The sequence below is a fragment of the Anas acuta genome, chromosome 3 (genome assembly GCF_963932015.1).
Source record: "Anas acuta chromosome 3, bAnaAcu1.1, whole genome shotgun sequence".
NCBI classification, from domain to species: domain Eukaryota; kingdom Metazoa; phylum Chordata; class Aves; order Anseriformes; family Anatidae; genus Anas; species Anas acuta.
The window spans coordinates 51,405,189-51,425,304 of NC_088981.1; the positions used below are offsets into that span (position 1 = coordinate 51,405,189).

Sequence of the window (20,116 nt, forward strand, 5' to 3'; positions counted from 1 at the left end):
CTCACCAGCTTCGTCGCCCTTCTCTGGACCCAATCAAGCACTTCGATGTCCTTCTTGTAGCGAGGGGCCCAAAAATCATTGAGGTTTATCTCTGACCAGGAATTTCATAGCATTAGTTGACCTTGGCCTCCTGTCGACATCTGTGTTTCATTCATCAGTGCTCTTTTTCTTTAATGTTGTAGGTGACTGTCCAATTGTCAGCCTCCCATGGAAGAGAGAAGGTAGTGGCAGAAGGAGAATGTGAACATGTGGCACTTCCATTTTGCCAGTGCCAGGCTGTGACAGCTGAAGTGACGACAAACCAGCCATAAATGATAAGACCTTTGCTTAGGCTCTGGCATTTCCATAGTTTATAGCAGCTGGCGGGAGCCTGTGGTCTTTCAGTATGGTGTGCTTCGGGATGGAGGGGGGAAGCAGGGCTCTGGCAGCCTGCAGGCAGAGGAGGACAGGGATTTGGGCTGCAACTGGTGGGAGGAAGGGGCTGCCTGCCAGTCTGCGTGCTGACGATACAGCTCAGGGTACAGAAGACAGCAGAGGCTGAAGTGGTTTGGAGGGGAATGTCAGGGGCCTGTTTGACCAAACCATGCCACACCAGCTCCAAGTGAGGCCCTTTCAATTGAACAAGGACTGAGTATTTGGCAGGCAAAGTAAGATACGAGTTTGTGGCGTGGGTGTCAGGTACTCAGTACCTGCCTGGGTATGTGTTCGTGCTACATGATAAATTTTATCTCTGTTTCGGTGATGATTCACTCTCCCTGAAGGGTAATGTACCTGGTATTAACTACAGAGAAGTGGCATGTAAATAAGCAATTAATGTAAAGTAGCTGGCACTAACTTGCTAGTACTTTAAACCTGGGAAATGTGCTTTTTACTGGTGAAGTAATTAACTCATCTTATTTTCAAGTGCAGTATTGAAAGAAAGGTGCCCATTCCCTTCCCTGTGGAACTTCTTTAGCAGAATCAGTAGGCTATGGTTTTGTAGTGTGGAAGAAAAAGGTGGTTGAGGAGACAGATGCCAGTGCAAGGCAGAGTCAGAAGGGAAAAGTCAGTATGAAAGTGTTTTTTTTTTTTTTTTTTTTTTTTCTGTTGCTTTCATTACCAAAGCAGGTGAGTGTGCCCTGAAACCACCAGGCGGCAGGTTCAAAACAAACAGAGGGAGGTACTTCTTCCCAGGCTGGGTGTTTAAACTGTGGGAACCTTGGCAGCAGCCTGTTGCAGGGTCTAGAAGTACTCAGAGCTTCAGGAACAGACTCTGAAGGTTCACAGATGAAAAACCTGTTGAGGGTTAACAGGCTCAAAGATAGCCACCATGGTTCCTGTAGTCTGTCATGAACATATCCCTGGAAACAGGGTAGGAAATCTTGCAGAGTGTCAGTATGAGCATACCATGCTCCTTTATTCCTCTTTGGCATTCATTGCTGGCTGCTGTCAGACACAGAAGGTTGTGCTAAATGCTATTCATGGTCCACTGTTGCTTTTTTTATGTCCTTAACTATACTGTTATATGGAATTTTTGTACCAGTACTATACTTGGGGAAGATGGGAACATCTTGCACTATTTTTACTATTGTTAAATGGACACAGTTTCTCTGTTTGGATGTGACTGCAAGAGACATTTCAGTACCAGCACATGGGGTATGAATAGAACAACTGAATCAACAGCCCCTCTGCAAATAGAAATGTAGTGGGAAATATTTTAAAGTACATTCCTCAATGACAAAAATAAAAGTCCTAATGTTTAAAGTCCATATGACAGAGAGAATCAACTGTTGGACAGAATTGTAATTTTTAGAATTTGATGACTTGTTTTGGGTAAAGAAAAACACTTTTTATATTTTGAATACATGGGGAAAATTGGAGACATTCAAATTAGTTCTAAGGCATTTTTTGTTAGTCTGTAGATACCAGCTAAGTTAATTTAACTGGGCCTTTACTTTCTGTTGTCACAACTGTGGAAAATGGAGAATCATAGCTGCTGTTTCTAAAGACTGACTGGAAATATTATCATTTTGACAGGAGGTCCTAATGGTTTGCACGCATTTACACACTGCAAGCTTCAGGCTGAAGTCTCGGGCTCTAGAGCCCTCGCTGCCTCTCATCCAAGAACCACACAAACCCCTTGCTGTCCCCTGCTTGGTGCTGGGGTGTCCTGTGTCCTAATGAGGAATCCATGGGGTCCTAGGGAGGAACTTGGGCACCAATGGCAAGCCTCCTGCACCTAGGACCTTCCTGGTACCTGTCTTCCCTCTTCTTTGTTTAGCTTCAAGGCCCCTAAGTGCCAGGTACCCGGGATATGGTGTCCCAGGAAAAACTGCTAACCACAAGGAAGAGCTCCCTGTGTCAGGCTGGTGCTCCTGCTGGTCCCACTTTGTAGTAGGATCATGGGAAAAAAATTCCTCCTCTGTTACCTTCACTGGCTGTAGAGAGAATCACAGCTGCCAGAAAGGAGGCCATGGATGCAGCAGTGACAGCTGAGGCAGGGAGTTCCAGTGGTCTGTTAGAGTGGAAAGGGAACAGGAAGGAAAATATTGTACCATGGGCTATCCAGCTTTCAGTCTTCCCCGAGGCAGCAGCCTTCTTTGAGGCTGATGGGATGTGAACTTATTGATCCTGTGCAACACCCACCTCAGCTTCATGTCCTACCTTTGACTCCAGTGGTGCTCCTGTCATCCCAGAAGCTCTAGATGTAAGATAAGAGTTAGGAGGAGTGGTGATGTGAGAGGGGTGAGGGGCTGAGTTACGGGCTGACAGTTCAGGGAATTGTGAGAACAAGAGGACAGAGAGGGGAGGGTGACATGTTCTCAGCTTCCCTAAATGCAAGGATGCTATCATAGCCCTGATGCTAATATAGTGATGAGGTTCTCAAATATAAATGTTTTTTGGTTGATTTCTTGTTTGTTTGTTTTTGTTTGTTTGTTTGTTTTTGATCTCAGGTTCAGAAGATGGGTATATTTAGTACTGAAGTACCTGCAATAACCTTGGGACCATAAACTTAAGAGCCATGGAGTAAATTGGTGGTGAGGGAAGGGGGAAACAGAACAGCAGTTCCTGAGCACATGGTGATATGCTGATCCACATTTAGGAAGTTGCCTGTGTGCCTTTCATTATCTTGGTTCAGAGGAACCATGATAGCAAATATGCAGGTTTGGTAAACAAGCTAATAGCACTAAGAAAATACCTGACTACACATCACTGATTATGACTCCCAGGGCAAACTGACTTTTAAAACCTTGTCATTCAGCAAAACTATGAGGAGCTATACTGTTTTTACTTGGTAAACATTCCCTTACCTAACAAAAGCTATTACCAGTGAGGAAAGAAGTGGCCAGGTATACTTTTCTGTGAAGTGAAAGCCTTCAGGCACAATAGCTGACGTTCACTTAAAACCCTATAATTCTGTGAGTGAAGAAAAGAAAATGCACTCAACTGGCAGATGAAATGTACTGCTTTCCTTGTCTTCATGTAAAAGGTCAAGGAGAAAAAAAAAAAAAAAGAAACAACAACAACAAAAACCAGGAGGTCAGAAATAAATCAGGAACAATAAAAATAGTCCTTAAGACACAGTGGTGTTAACACAGTGCTCTTCTTCCTGTAGCCCAATCTCACTGTACTGCCAGAAGAAAAAAACATTGAGAACATGCCAAAGTATTGCAAGCAATGCAATTGCATTTTGGAGGGCACAAACACAGACTTTGTTGTTAAAGGGCTATGTCTTTCACCTTGCATTTCTTTGATGGTGACCTAAGAATCTCCTTTATGATCGCAGAGTGCCTTTTTAAGACCATTTATGTTGCTTGGAAGAGTTATTTGAACAGTATCTGTGCACTGCTGAGGTGAATTTAATTGGGTTCCTGTTTATGCAATGCAATTAAACTATTGCCCTTTGATGGCAAACTATCCAAATGAAGTAGTATTGTTTGGGTAAGGGCTGATAAAATGTAATGTGGCTTATTGATGTATTTCAGGTTTATTGATCTAACCTTCTGAAGTTACCTTTTATAATGTATAAAAGTCCCTCTGCAGCTTGCAGTCTTTTCATATACTTTTTTCTCTTGGTTTGTTGGGAGGAAGAGTATTCTGACCAGCTCATAGCAGCCTTTGCTCCCTATTAAGTGAAGAAAGATCCCCCTGTAGTTGGGCATCTCCAGATTCACTTCTTCAGTTGAACCATGCCATAAAGTTTCAGTTTTAGCTTGCAAAGCAAGCTTTCAGCCATCCCTTGTAGAAGGAAGCTCAGCTCAGACATATGGCATTTGATTCTCAGTTTTATGTAATGAGTTACAGGCATCTGGTTTTGTTTGTTTGTTTGTTTTTGTTTTGTTTTGTTTTCTTATCAGACATGCGTAGAATAGCTTTTCATACCACCTTGCTGGTTTGCTATCATAGAAGCATTTGTATGTTTACACCGGATGCTCTGATCAGACATAGATTATTTTGTAATGGTTTTCTGTTTGGAGCTAGCCTTCAATAAGGAAGAATAGAAGACTGAGACCTGAAAGCTGAAATCAGAGGGAAAAAGATCTGTCCCTTCATAGCTGCGATTGGCAGAGATTAACACAAACTAAATGAATTGACCTTTTCCTCCCCAGCCTCCATGGGCTACTCTCTATTCTCTGAATTTTGACTTTATTATTATTATTGTTATTGTTATTATTGTTATTATTATTATTTCCCTGCAGACAATGTCCATGTGTCTGAAACAGACTACACAATCTAGTCTGCTCTTGATTTCTACCTGCCTGCACCTGGTTCTCTCCGTTGTTTGTATCTGCTAGTACTCTGATGAAGAGACTTGTCTTTGAGGCCTCCTCTTGCTAGAGATGTTTACTGTTTGTGATTTAGCCTTTTCTCTCTCTCAAATCCTTGTTTGTTTGTTATTTTTAACTTTTATGGTGTCAGGGGGCAGTCTTTTTCCATCCTTCAGCTGTTGGGCATTTCTCTGGACCTGGTCGACCAGTTTGCTTCTTTCTCTCCTCTTTGACTGAGCCAAAACAACTTTTCTTGCTAAGTGAGGATGCCTTCTAGCTTCCTGATCATGCCTACTCCTTTCTCTGTGGGGCATTGAAAGCTTGTCCTACCCGGCTGCTGTGAGTAGGCAGGACATAGTTTTAAGTTGTATTCTGAAAAGCTCAATTACATGAGCTATTTTTTTTTTCCTCATCTCCACCCCCAAGCTGCAGCTCAAGCCATAAGAAAAATGAATCTGACAGCTCTTAAAACAATTGGGTAACTTTTTATCATATTCTCACCACAACAGTTTCAAATCCTGTTCTTATCAAAATGGATGGACCTTTTCCCGTGGACCTGGTCTTAGGTGAGAGTCACATTAGAATCAGAAACCAAAATGTAGCATAAGCTAGAAAGACATAATCTTAACTGTTTTCTTCCCAGCTTCCTCTCAGATGGCAAGTTCTGTTGTACCATGTGTGAAACTTCTTGTATGGTTATTTTCCTAAAGAGAGTCTGGATGGGCAGTAGCTTAGTGCTTGTTTTGCACTTTAAACTCCTGCTTTACTAAGTTAATAAAACAGGCTGTAAATAAGTTAAAGAAAGTGTGCTTTTACAGCTCTAGTTTCCTGCCAAGCCAGTAGTGTATGACACAGACTTCTGTGTGTCATGTGCAGAAATGACAGCTCCTCACTGGAATAACAATCTGCCCCTGCAAAGAGGCTGTGCTAAGTAGCTGGGGACATTAAGCTAAGAGTCATGCCGGGCTGGCATGGCTGTACTCCCTCGGGGACTTGAACTAAAGCTACTTTTACATGCTTTCTCTATCAAAAACTACTCTGCTCAGAGCTGTCCTCATTTCACACACAGTGATGTATTGTTTTGTGGAGGCATAACCCAACATCTCTTTGAAATAATATCTGAGGAAGTCAGATGTATAAGGAAGTCATCAGACCTTGGTAACTCTACAGGCTTGATATCTGTATTTCAAATAGACATGACTCCTTTTTGGTACCTACAGGAAAACCACACTAAACACAAAATGGAAAATTAAGCAGTTTAAACCACAGTGAAGGGAAGACAGTTAATATTTTAACAAGAAAAGAGGGTTTACTTTTATTTTATTTACTTTTATTTTATTTACTTTTATTTACTTTTATTTTATTTTATTATTTTATTTTATTTTATTTTATTATTTTATTTTATTTTATTTTATTTTATTTTATTTTATTTTATTTTATTTTATTTTATTTTATTTTATTTTATTTTATTTTATTTTATTTTATTTTATTTTAATTTTGGACTGTATGGTGTTGTATGTCTGAAAACCCAGTTGGGAGACGTTGGACTACATGATTAAAAAGATTTTTGACTTAAAATTGTTCCTTATTTTCCTTCAAAAGCTAAATTATGGCATAGCACCAGGCTCTATAGAATTATTCAGTGCTTATGTAGTTACCTTCTTGCTTTGTCTGTGAACATATGTGAGGTCTGGAGCACATGTAATTTATACAACATAGCATTGGGACTTCCAGTGCTTCATAATGCTCTGCTTGACAGAGAAATTACAAAACCAAGGCTTGAATCATTTGTGCTGCCTCTTTCTTCTCCCTCCGTTGCTATAATACACTAAAATTAAAAGGAAGGTGTCTGTTTTGGATGCAGTTGAACTTATTTAAAAGTTATCCTCTCTGTCATGAGCTCCAGTTGCTCATTGCTACCTGCTTCCAAACTCTTTCCCACTTTCTTCGCACAAGTTGCTGGAAATGAGTGGTTATTACTCCTGTGAACACGTTGGGATAATTTAAAAAATACATTTTTTCCCGTCATCTGATTCAGTTCAAATGATCCCTAGTAGCTCAGTACGTAACAGTTTTTGAACCTAGACATTTTAGAGAAAAGTAGGTTAGGAAGGAACAGCTAGTGACATATTGACAGCAAATCTGAGTTCTCAATATTTTCTGTTGGAGGCATCTTGGGGCACGAGAGTGTGTAAAGTCGCCTATGTGGATTGTATGTGACCTAAAATCTCACAGAAGATACTCTTTCTCCATGGAAAGCTACTACTGTTCAAAGAAGAAAGCCAACATGGAAAATTTTGCAAAAATCAGACAAGGAAAAACAGAATATAAACTGGTATAATTGCCACAAATGCTTTATCTTGCAAAAATTATAGGCTGAGCTTGTGGCATTTTTTATTTATTTTGCATGCTGGTTGTGTTTGTAGATATATTTGTAGCAGTCTCATGTAAGGACAATGGAGGTAGAGGCTAAGAACCAGAGTTATGAATACCTTTCATACTCCCTTTATATAAGTCTAACTACCATTACCGGTCATTTTCAGGGTAAAATAGTTCCCTGCAGTAGTAGCAACCAAGAGCAGCCCCTCATAAAGGAAAGAATTAAAATAATTTCCATATAATATTTCATTTGAGAGTTTGACCATCATTAAAATGGGATTAATCAATTTTCAACAACCCTGAAGGATTACGCATACCTGGGGCCTGACAGGTTTAACTGTGGAAACGTGTTAGTGCAGTCAGAAGGGCAGACTTTTAACACCCAGATTAAAAAACAGCAGCTCTGGCCATGACTGCAGCCATTCCCAGACGCTCAAACTGCTTGAATGCGCACTTACAGAGTGTACCCTTGAAATAATACAGTACCTTTTCAGTGTTCCTCAGCAAAATACATCTTTAGGAGGGCTTGCCATCAATCATACAGCAGGGAGGAGTCATCTTTGCCCCTAGAGACAGCTTGAGGGTCTGCTTTTGTCCAACAGCATCCATGCACGTGGGCGAATCTCTAGTGGCATGTGACCCTGCTTGCTCTGCTTCCAGAAGAGGATTTTACGGTATGTGCTTTGGGAATCTGGAGGCTGTTTGGCATTGGAAATAAGCTAATGCAAAACACAGTCAAAATGCTTTCATGTGAGCTCCTGAGGAGAGGCCATGGCTCTTAAGAGTATGTGCTGCCTTGGGTTTGTTTACAGGGAGAAAGAAAGAACTGTTGTGGGAAATGGTCACGTCATTGTTCCTATGGTGTTCTGTATGTTGTTTATAGGATAGTGCCAAGTGGCTAGCACAACCACACATGTGATAGTTCATCTTGGGAGCTGCAGATCCTCTTTTTGATCTGGTTCAAAAGCTAAAAAGGGGAGAGTTGTTTAAATGTGTACAACTCACTGCTATTCAACAGCTTAAACCCTTTCCCCCCTTGCATTTGCTAGTCTTAGCACAGGTGAGTTTCTAGAACAAATGAGAAACATCCCAAGCAATATCAGTGTTTGAAATCCATGCTTGTATCTTTGAGTAAATGTTTTACCACAGATGTTCTGAGTGGTGTGACCATAGGTGTATCTGTAGCCACCTCTGATATCTGTGATTTTCCCTTTTCTAATGTTCTTAGTTCATAAGTATAATTCCAGATTCAAACGAAAAGTATTTCTGCTCGTGTTTTATAAGAGCTTAGTACATTGTGTGAGCCCAGGAGTGCAAGAACTGCTGACTTCTCTATCCATATTTTGTGGAATTATTTTACATTGTCAGATTAGTTTTATTCCCTATAGGTATGTCCTGGACTCTTCTGTAGTAATTATTTTTGATGACTCCACTAACGCCTACTGCTCAAGGCAGAGATGATCTATTTCAGACTCCCCCGCTGAATGAATTTAGCCAACAATCCACTTATGACTCTGGCAGATGTTTCTGCTTTCTTTCTTTCCTTCAGGCCAGTAAAAACTTTATAAATCTTCCTTCCACCATTCCAGAAATGTGAGAACTTTCCCCCTTGACACCTAAAACATCTCACTGACCTTGTGTGTGTAAGACAGAACTCATGTTTGTTGATATTGCAGACACCTGAGTTTAAATGAACTCAAAACATTTGCTCTTATAAAAGGTTGATTCAAATTAGACTAAGCTCTGCAAAAATGGATTTTCTATAAGAATATTTACTTTTGGTGCTCATACATCTACAATTAAAAAGCCATCAACTTGATTACTGTACTGCAATTAGTCCAAAAGTTTACATTGTTTGCTCCTACTATTTGTGTAAGATTGTGCCTCCTGTCCTTAGCATGCACACCAGAAGCCATGAAATCAAGGGTCTATTTCCATTGATCTCAGCAGACACTAGCAAAAGGTCTGTGGAAAATGCATGAGATTCCGCTCTACAGCAAGCCTGAGGCACGTTCATTAGGATCCTTCATCTCCATTTCCAGATGCAAATGCATTCCTTGGTTTGCTTTCTCATTGAAGAAGACCAGAGAGTTCAAAGCAGCTAATTCTCATACTCAGTTTTCAAGTATTTTAAGGCTTGTCCTGCTTGGAGCAGGAGAGCATTTAGATCTGTTGACTATTCCTGGGAAATGTGAGGTGAGCTGATTACTGGAGTCCAGCTCTGCATACACTACTGCACGCATTATTTTTGGAGCTAAGTTTTGCTAAGAAGCCAAAGATTAATTGGTTATGGAGACTAAATTATCCTTTCACTTTATAATTTATTAGAAAATGTCATGGTGTTGTAACCAGAGGCTGTTAAGAAGCCTTCATGAAAATGAATAATTATGACATGATGAGGCATGGCCGAGGAGGAATTTTTTAAATCGCTCTAACATGAATAAATAAAACGGAGATTAGTATTCTAGGAAAAATATGTAAGCTTGTGTAACTGCAAATGAAGATTGGCATAAGCTTTTGTATTTTTTTTTTATTGTGAAGTTGTTGGAATATATCCAAAGCAGTAGCATAAGTTACTTTTTTTTTTTTTTTTTTTTTTTTAAATTGTATTACATTGTATTAGGCTCTGTGCTAATTGTGGCTTTAAGACTCCCATCATACGGCTGTCCTTTCTTTCTGTTGTCCTCATAAAGCAGTGAGATGGTGATCTTTCCCTTGTCACCCCTATTTCAGCAAATTATTTTCTTCTGCTACTCAATGAGCCTGCAAGCTGTCTAACTAGAAGTTACAGAGTACGATTATGAGAATTTATATTTTGTTTCTTGGTATTTCACACCTACCCTGGTATTATGTGCATTTTGTGCATGTTCTGCAACTATAAATCCCAAATGCTCAAATCAATTAAAGGTCAGTATTAGTCAATCTATGGGATAGATTTGCACATAGAATCACGAAATATCCCAAGTTGGATGAGACCCATGAAGATCATTGAGTCCAACTCCAACATGATCGGTGCTGTGCTGCTTGAGGAACAGCCATTAATGGAAAGCTCACAAAAATGAGAAAGGTGATGAACACTTGACAAAAATAAATAAATAAAATGAGGAATAACTTGGTTAGGACAGTTGTAGAGTTCCTCTTTCCTACAGCCACAATACTGTAAAGCATGATAAAAATGAAAAATTATATCCCTTTTTACTTCTTTTTTTTCCTTCTAAATTGCCAAAAGATAGAAATAATCATTACTAACATGCAAAAGGACTATAATAGCTGTGAATGACAGAGAAAGAAAAAAGATGAAATAGCTGTGTGCTTATTGCCCTTTAACACCTATTTTATTAATAAAATTTCTGTGTCTATTGTTCCCACTATAAAGATTTAAGAGTGGGTAGCCAAAGCTGTGATGGGTTCTACAGGCCAGTATGCCCACTGGGTGATACCTGGGCAGCTAATAACCTTCAGATTATCCAATTTGGGGCAGGTGTCCATGTCATCATTGCCTTAACTCAACTCTTCAGCAACAGCTTGGCCACCTTCACCTGTAGCAGATTTTCCTAAACTGACTTGCTGACTTTGAGCAACTTGACTCCAAGGAGTTAATGGGAGTTTTCTCTGTGACACCAGTTGGATAGAGTTGAAGTTTTGATGTATAAAAAACAGCCACTTAGCTGTACTGATGGTCCATGGCTTTTTGGAAGGATTACATATTGGGTGCATGGGAGCTCAGAATGCAGAGACCAGGTATGTTACGTGAAAGGATTCTGCTTTTTTGCATTTACCTTACTAAGAAAAACATATCTTTAGCTATTTCATAACTAGAAACGTGTTTATTAACAGTAGAAGGATGGCTGAGCCTTATGAGCCTTAATAGCTGCTCAGCGTTTAGGTGATTCACAAACATTCAACCTCCACAAGTTGGATTTTTTTTTTTGTGTGTGTGTGCATGTGTGTCTGGCATAAGTAGTCAGTATTATTCTAGCACTGATATTGTTACTGTAATCCTGTATTATTTGTCCATGTTTTACACAGTACAGGTCTGCTCCCTGAGGTTTAGGCTCTGGCTAGTATTACATTCTCATCAGTGAGAGATGACTTGTGTATCTGGGTTTTACATCTGGAACACACGCTTTTGTTTGTGTGAAACTCATTCAGAAAATTTACTGAACTGTTTTTGAAGTGGGACAGTGTATTTTTATATCAGTGGAGTGCCAGAGGATTTAAGTCCATATGTCCTTGTTCCTGGTCACAGGAAAATGCATTGTGAAAAAGCACATGTGAAATTCTGTCTGTGTGATGATGAGAATACTTTGCACTATTTTCAGTGTTAACGACTGAACTTGTAAATATGAGGTTGCATGGGAGATAAGCCAAGGTGATGAAGACTAAGCAAGATAAAAGAAAGAGATGGTAAACACATTATCTTCTTTTAAAGGAAACGTGGTCTAAAGGTACTGGGTCTTGTCTTTTCTGATTTGGCAAGAATAAGGTTAGATTTTTCTCATGTCAAGTGACAAATTTAACAGGGAAGACATCCACCAAAGAGCAGACAGGCCAGACTATTTAACAAGAGCTCATTTTCTGTTGTTCTGTGTGGTAGAAGCCTAAACAATGTCCTCTTGAAGTCAGTAGCAAAACTGTTTTTTCAGCAGCCCAGCAATTTATCCCAGGTGTTTTGCTGCCATAGTAACTGGCTTATCCACATGTGCAGAGTGCAGCTTGGTCTAAATTAAGAGCTGCTGTTGTCAGACTAGTTCTGGAAAAAAAGGACAGTTATAGTTGAATTAAATGTTATTACCATTATTATTGTTAGGAAATATTATTATTTTTCATTACACTTTCTGGAAGTAGGCTAACACGTGATAGGGAAAAAATCTCTTATCTCCAAGCTGTAGCCATTTATATACTTAGAGATCACAGTAAATACAACAGAAGCATATACGTTAAAGGTAAGTTTTACCCTCAGAAACTTGCGCCATCTAAGAACATACAGCTCTGTGAGTCCATCAAGAGAAATCAAAGTAAATATATAAGTTCCCCAAGTGCGAGTAGGGCAAATATTAAATAAACCTGCTGTTAGGACAGCCCATTTGTTATAAAACAGCCAGGTATCAATTATGGTAGATTTTCCTATGCTTTTGAAGAGACTGCCTGCTAAAGGAAAGTGTCTGTTTCAGCTTCTTTTATATTGTGGGACTAGCCTATGTCCTTATCTCTTTGTGTGTTGATTCAGCAAGTACTAGCGATCTGCCTCCTTCATCTCTCTTTGTTACTTTTAGAACAAGGATGTCCTGAACTAATTCATTCTCTTCGTTTGGAGCATTGGTGACTGGACCTGATAGTAAATCAAGGACACTAGGAAAATTTGGGGAATACCCATGCCCTTGACATGTTTCTGACAATGTTTGTAATGTTTTTATGATATTTAGTACTTGTAGATCTTTATCAGCGTCCTTTCTTATTGATCACTTGCAAGTACACAGTGCTAAGAATATATCTAGGCTATGTTCAAGCTCTTCCTTGCTGAAAAGCAGTTAGAGAAAACAGGACGTGACAGTGCTCTCTTATTCCTTCCTGATTCATAACCATGCAGAATGCTAAAGCTGCTACTCTGAAAAGACCGAGTCACCTCATCCTTCTAGCAATGCTCTTTTTCTCCGGTTGTTTATAAAATGTTGTCTTGGGCACCAGCTGTGGTCCTGTCCATGATTTTCGGTATCACTGTACATGGCAAGCAGTCTGGTATACTTCAGAGGTGTAAGGAAAAGTACTGGGAGATGGGTGCTGGATTCATTTGAGCCAGTTTGAAAATCCTAAATGGAAAATGAGAATAGCCTTTCTCCTCAATTAATTTAAAATAAATAAAACTCAAGAATTTAAAGTAGTTCATCTGGGTCATCACATTGAAAAGCAGCTTTGTTTCAGTCAATTAAACTCTATTACAATAAGATCTTGAAACTGGATGTGTTGGGGGCTTGGAGAGAAGGAAAAGAGAAAAATAAAATTTCTACATGAATCAATTATTTTCTATTTATTTTTTACATTCAGTTTCAAACCAAAAATCTTCTTTAAGTGTTGATCTTATTTTCATTCACTTGAAGATAGGGATGATAAACCAGTTAAGTATAATGGAAGCTTAAAATCAGAATGAAACATTTAATTTAGTTTTGAGGTGACCGTTTAAAGTAACACATTTTAAGATATTTTATGAATGTATTTTTTTTAATATAACTTTCATTAATAATAGGTTATACTGACTCCTACAGCATCTGTCTCAACCTGTAAAGCATGTGGAAGTGGAATTCACATTGGAGTCAGTGGCTGTTCAGTTCAGTGCATGAAAGCTACAGACATTTGTGTCTCATTCTTTGTTATTGTGGTCAGAGGCATAAACTGGAAATTTGTTTTTTGGAGATACAATTATTTTCAGGAAAATGGCTCCTTTTGGTGGGTCTGACTCCATATCAGTTTGATTCATAATGATCTTGCATGTGCCACTTTTCAGTTGCCATTGCAGTTTCCAGGAACTGGTTTTTAATTCTTATTTGCTTAAAAATAAACATGAGGTGTTTATATCTTTGCATGTGTTTATTGCATCAACTGTGAAGTCATTTAAATGGCAGCAGTGCTAGGAAGCACAGTTGAGTGCCAGACAAAAATAAAAGAATATTTTGAAAGATCAATGGGGTTTTTTAAGCTCAAAAGAATCCATTTAATTCAAACCACACAATGTGTGATTGTGATATCATTAAAATAAATATCCAAAATGAGCCATCCCTCACCCTCCATATCAAAGGGCTGACATAATTTCTGCATATTGTATTGATAGTTTTTGGTATTCCGTACAAAGGTCAGACAAGTAAGCAGTGAAAGCAAGCTGTGTTCTCAAACACCACTCCAAGTCCCAGCGTGAGCTTTTTTATCTTTTTTGAATATAAGGCCATCAGAAGTGAATTTTTAATCTGTTTTGTCCACCTGTGTTTACTGTAGCTAGGGGACCTATTGCTTTCATTTATTTAAATGAATGAGAGAAGAGGATATGGGAAAAGTCCTAATAAGGCAGATTAGGCAAAAGGAGTCTATGTTGCCATCCCACACCGCAGCAGCTTCCAAGGAGACTGTTGGTCGTTTGCCTGTCTAATTTTATATGTTAGTGTATGGCTCCCACACCACCAGTCTCATACTGTAGATGTTATAGAAATGGAATTTGCATTGAAGTCAGTGACAGCCGAGTGCATATACAGTGTAAAATAAACACAGGCATTGCTTTCATTATCTCTCCTTTCCTCCATGATGTTCATTAGACTTCTGATGTTGTTTCTTTGCTTGCAGAGGTACTGGGAATATCTCTGGAAATTCTGTTTTCTAGTCTTTTGAAGGAAGGGCAAGGGACCAGTTTTGTATTTTTATGTTTTTAATAGGGGAAGAGCACCAAGTCACTAGTCTGAAACTTGTTCCACTATGAAAATAGCCATGCTGAGAACATAGCATGGCTTTGTTTTGCTATTCCACAGAAAAATCAAGAAGCTGATGAGTAAACGGAAAAATATGTTGACAAAAATGTTTTTTTCTTATAATATCTTACACATGCTTGTACTCAAAAACATTTGGAAAATGTAGGTATATTTTCTTGATGCATGCCCTAAAACAATTCATTTGCTGAACAATAAATAACAGTTTAGACAAATGATGTCTACTTTTCTCATAGTAACAGCAGAACGCATCTGACCATGCTTGTAGTACTATCTGCAAAGATGTGTATGCAAATACAGATACAGAAAGTGTTCTTTTAGGTGAAATAAATTAGTTTCCATTTATGCATTTTTTTCTGCTTTTTGACTGTAGAGATCTGCTGTTGCATTTGGAGAGGCTGCATCTTAAACACTGGAGAGGCCTTGCATTATTTCCAGAAATCCCACTGAGATATGGGGGTGGGTGTGAAGCAGAGGCATAAATTAATGCTGCTTCTTTTTGTCTTCTCTGTATTTCTTCATTGAATGAAGAAACAATGGGACAAAGATTTTGGCATCTCTTGTTGGAGTAGTGTATTTCACAGAGCACTGTTGTTCATATGGCTTTGTATGTAAATGTATTCATCATTGTGTTTATCAGGCACAAAAACTCCAGCAGAGCCATCTCAGATTGCACTGTGTGGTACAGGCTGTGAGGGGAAGATGAAGGAGGGTTGCTGTGTTCAGCATAGAATGAGATCTTCACTGCTGGATATTTTATTTTACAAAGGGTTAGAAGAGAGCAGAGAGAAAGAGGGGAGGAATAGAAAGTCTGGCTTTAAAAAGTCTGTCAGAGGGACTGCCTGTTTGTCTAATAGCCCTTCTGTCCTGGGATGAGAGTTCGTGTTTCTCTCCCTACTGCAGGGGTTCTGGCTCACATCTCTTCAGAAATGCCGTCCCCTCAAGTTTTCCAAGATGAGGCCTCCCCAGGCTGTAGCAGATTCCTGAATCCTCCCTCCTAGAACATGCTTGTGAGAGGGACCCCAGCCTTGTCCCCTCCCCTGGGCCCTGGTTGCTTTTTCTACTTTAGATTTAGGCTGAAAATTCAGGTCTCTGTGTGTCCCAGACTTTCATGATCTGAACCTTTTCTTGAAAGTGAGAAGCAGATCTTCAAGTGGTCACAAGTAGAGGAGGGAACTGGTCTGTGGTTTTCAATGTCCCAGAGAAGGGCTCGCATCCTCAAGTTTAGGTTGTTGGGGTTGGTTATATTCCTTGGCTGGTTTGCAGCCAGGTAAGTGTTGAACAGGAGACCTGGATGGGAATCTAGAAAAGCTTACTCCTACATGCCTTTACTGTTGTGGAAGTATTTATTTTACCCCTTCCCAATCTCTAATTTAATAAAGCTTGTAAGTTTATTAGTTATTTTAGTACAACTAAAAGTTATACTAAAATATATAAAAGTATTTTATTAGATATTTTAAGTCTTTGAGACTTTTATTCTACATTTAACTTTGGTTGAAATATGCCAGAAGACCCCAAAATGTTTCACAGTGGGAAATGTGATTATGTAAGCTTTACTTTCTGAGAAAACCAAGAACCTTCCACCTCTCCCAGTTTTGTTCTCGTGACTCTCATTATTTTTAACAAGCCTTTAGTATTTTGTGAAAAAAAGTCTTAATTTAACTCTACTATTCCTTGATTTTTAAAAAATATATTCATACTTATTTATAAATAGCTTCTAAAAATTTTTTATATAGTATCTGAACCCCTGAATAGTATTGCAAGCTGATTATTTCAGCCCAGCACAATTTCTCTGCATTATTTGCATCTTTTTTAGGCTTCCAACAAGTGCATGACACTCTGGTATGTCATTCCTGAAATTTATATGTTTACCATATTTTGGTAGAAAAGTACTCTTCTTTATTTGTCTATGATTAGCAAATAAACAAATTTTGATTCCTTAAATGTTCTGCTACAGCTACACTTGTAGGTTAATTTGTATTGCTGAAAACTCCACAAGTGGTTAGCAGACTGTATTAGAAACCATTCATACCATTCCTCTGTTGAAAGTTTTTGGATTTCCATAGAGGTGCTTTATGTAGACTGGTTCAGTGGAATCTGTTTTTGTGTTGGCATTTTAATATCTCATACAATGTGACTGCTGGAGGATATATATGAAGCATTAAGTAACATTTAAATGATATAGCATTTACAACATATAACGTTATTAAAATGTTAACTAATAGCTTATCGCGCAATATTTTTATTCTTGATTTTTTTTTTTTGTAGAAGTTAGGATGTCTTTAGGTGTGTTTTTATTCCCTTTACAATTTTGTGTTCTTTTTTTTCTTCAAAATATGAATTTATTTTTAATGTAGGAATAGATTCAGAAATCATCTTTCAGTTGCTTGCTTTATATAAAGCTAGCTTTAAAAAAAATTTTGGTTTTGGCAACAAGTGTGGTCCACTGCACATCTTATCATTTTGATTTTATTGATGTAATTAGTATGTTTTTAGTATGAATTTATATTTTTCGTGCAATTTAAATTTGTGATTTCCCATGTGATGTTGTTTGTTTGTCTTTTTTTTTAAGTGGAACCTTGCATTCTCTAGTAGAGATGGCAAGCTCTCCACTGGCCCATAGAAAATAGCCCAGCACAATTGGGTGACTTTAGTCTTCATTTCCTCATTACGTGTTCTCTCTTCTGAACTGTTTTCTATTTTTCACTGCAGTTTATTTTGCATTGTCTCTTCTTTCATGAGTAAACATAAATGATACCATAAAAAGGTCAAACTGAACTTTTGATCCCGTCGTTTCTATGAGGTCGTCAAAATTAGGCAGAATAAATCTGTCCGTCTTAACTGAAAACCTCTTTTTACTGCCTACATTAATAGCACTGGGAACAAAAATAGGTTGGAGAGACTTTTAATCTGTAAAATGCATTATCAAGTCAAAAAATCACAGTGAAATATGGAAATAAACAGAGAGAACAGAAGAGAAGCTTCTTGTCATTTTTTGTTGTTGTTGTTGAATTGGCAGAGCCCAGAGAGGCCATAAAGACTTCGTTGTGTATTTCAGTCAAGTTTCAGATCCAAATGGTTACAAGGCAAATTCATTCTCAATATACAGCCTTTGAAACAATGACCATAACATTAAATTAATGAAATGTGATCGAAATGTCAAGGCTCTCATAAAGAAATCATTCACTCATTTGGGTTATTTTATCAAGAGATTAATAAATATAGGGCATGGAAGGAATTGACTTATTTATAAGAAGTGGCCTTCTGATGTCATGCTGGTAGTCCTCACCATCCCTCCTGTGCTGCTGCAGAACTCCTTAGCTAGAGAACATAGAAGTCATAGAACCTGGGTCATTGTACTTGCTACTGTAAAGAGCAAACATAAAAGGGTCAGGTTCAAAACAAGATCCAGAATTGTCTCTGGTGCTCTGTATTGTGTGTAATAGGTTACCATTACTTTTTTTGATGTATTGTGTTGTCGAAATCTATTAAAACACAGATGAAGTCACTGGAAACTCATAAAAACACCAACTTAAGTACCACACTGGTAGATCATCCCATTAGACAGCCTCAGACAACAGCCAGTAGCCACAGCTTAGAGAAAGAACTTAACAGAGCAATGATCCTTTTCTCGTCCCTTTCTTCTAGCAATCAGTGCTACAGGCATTTCCTTCCCTTGATATTACATTAGGGCCATTGTTTGGTTATCCTCGACAGACCTTTCTTCCATTGGCTTGCCCAATACAATTTTGGACCTGTTAATACTTTTGGCATCCAAACTTCATGTAGTGGTGAGTCACACAGCTCAATTTCTTGTTGGGTGGAAAATGTTCCTTTTGTTTTTATCTGTTTCTAAACTTGCCATTTGATAAATTCATTTGTTTATGTGGTGAGAAATAATGAACAATTGTTTCTTATTCATTATGATTTTATAAACCTTTCCACACACACGCAAGTCATCTAGACCTGAGGAAAGCTAGCCTGTTTTAGCCTTTGCATGCACAGATGCTGAGCCATACTTGCATTCATCCTCATCACTTTTTGGCATAGTGCTATTTCTACTGTATCCTTTTAGAGGCAGCGTGATCAGAATTATATCAATACGCTTGTCAGATGTGAAAAATATGCAAGTACTGAAGGACCACAGATGTCTGGGTCCATGTAAAATTAGATTTTGAGGCTTGTCTATAGATAGAATGAGTAACTGGTTTGGGGGCTTTTGGATGGTCCTATCTTGAATAGAACAGTATTTTTATTTTTATTTTTTGGTCTTTCCCTTTTTCTGAACGAGATCAAGCTGCTTTACATTTGGACTAAGCAAACCAGAAAAAATCACACAGTCCAGAATAGAAATGTCCACTCACAGAAGTATTCCAAAATAACTTTCCATTTAAAAATGTCTCCCTATCCTGTTATGCATTGATTTTCACCTACAGGTAAGCCCTGAATCTCAGACCTTTCTGCATTTCTTTCTCAGGAGCACTGTGTGGATTAATTAATGCACACAGCGGGTTGAAATTCATCAGTGCCAAAATTTAATTACCTTCAACACCAGTTGCTTCTTATCCACACATTAAGAATACTATAATTTTCTGTTCCTCTGGGATACACTTCTTCTCATATGGACTGCAGATGTTTTATAAGTTAAAATGTAATGGAGGTTCTCCTTATTCTGGGAAATTTGTGTGGTCTGCAAACCAAAAACACAAGTAGGTGTTCAAAAGGCTTCATCAGAATAGTTTGCTCTGACAGAGTAGATATTCAGGTCAATAAACATCTAAGTAAGGTAACTAAGTGAATGCCAACTTCTCTGTGTGCTTTTTTGACAGTGGTAAGAAATGAATTGCCTTTTAGAATAGTCTGTCTCTCTCTCTCTCTCTGTGTTGAAACATGAATATTCCCCATAGTTTTAACTCAGTAGCAGGCAACTGTTGTCCATTCATTCCTGCCGAAATCTGTAACAAGACACAAAGAAGCTAAACATCAAACCCCACAGGTCCTCCTAATTGACATTTCTGGTATTACGGTATATTGTTTGAATAAAAATAGTCATTGAACTAAATCTTTTTCTTCAGTGTTAGTGTTCATTTTTCATTCATTTGAATGGTTTCTTCTGGAGCCTTGATGGATTTGTCCCAGACTCTACAATACAAACTGGTGCAGCTCTGATTAGGTCCAAGCCACTGGGAAATAGATACCTAGTGGACAGTGAGCCAGGAGGGGATTTGAGTTCTGATATTGTTGTTGACCTATAGTATAGACAGTCTTTTTTTTTTTTTTTCTGACTTTTTTTTTTGTTTTGCTCACCTGTAATCTATTTGCAGAAGACAATTCTGTTATGTATTTGTAATCTAGCACAATGCAGTTCTTCTTGGCTGCATGTCTGCTGGTTAGGTTCTCTGCTGCAAAGCAAGTAACACACCCTTATAGAGGATTGCCTAAACTTGCCAGCAGGACATCTTTATCCACTTTGTAATTTCATGGAATTAGTAAAATCAAACTGTTAGCTGTGGTCAGCAG

The 20,116-nt window shown here is 38.4% G+C and overlaps 1 protein-coding gene across 2 annotated transcripts in view; it reads left to right on the plus strand.

Annotated features, from left to right (window-relative positions):
• PLEKHG1 (pleckstrin homology and RhoGEF domain containing G1) overlaps nucleotides 1-20,116 on the plus strand; it is a 198,284-nt gene that overhangs the window by 28,719 nt on the left and 149,449 nt on the right. Inside the window, exon 1 of one of the 2 annotated variants that reach the window (XM_068677074.1) lies at nucleotides 10,674-10,868. The exons of the other annotated variant lie outside the window; for it this stretch is intronic. The gene's annotated coding sequence lies outside the window, so the exon portion shown is untranslated. Of the gene's footprint in view, nucleotides 1-10,673; nucleotides 10,869-20,116 lie in introns of those variants that run through there. 2 annotated transcript variants of the gene reach the window in all.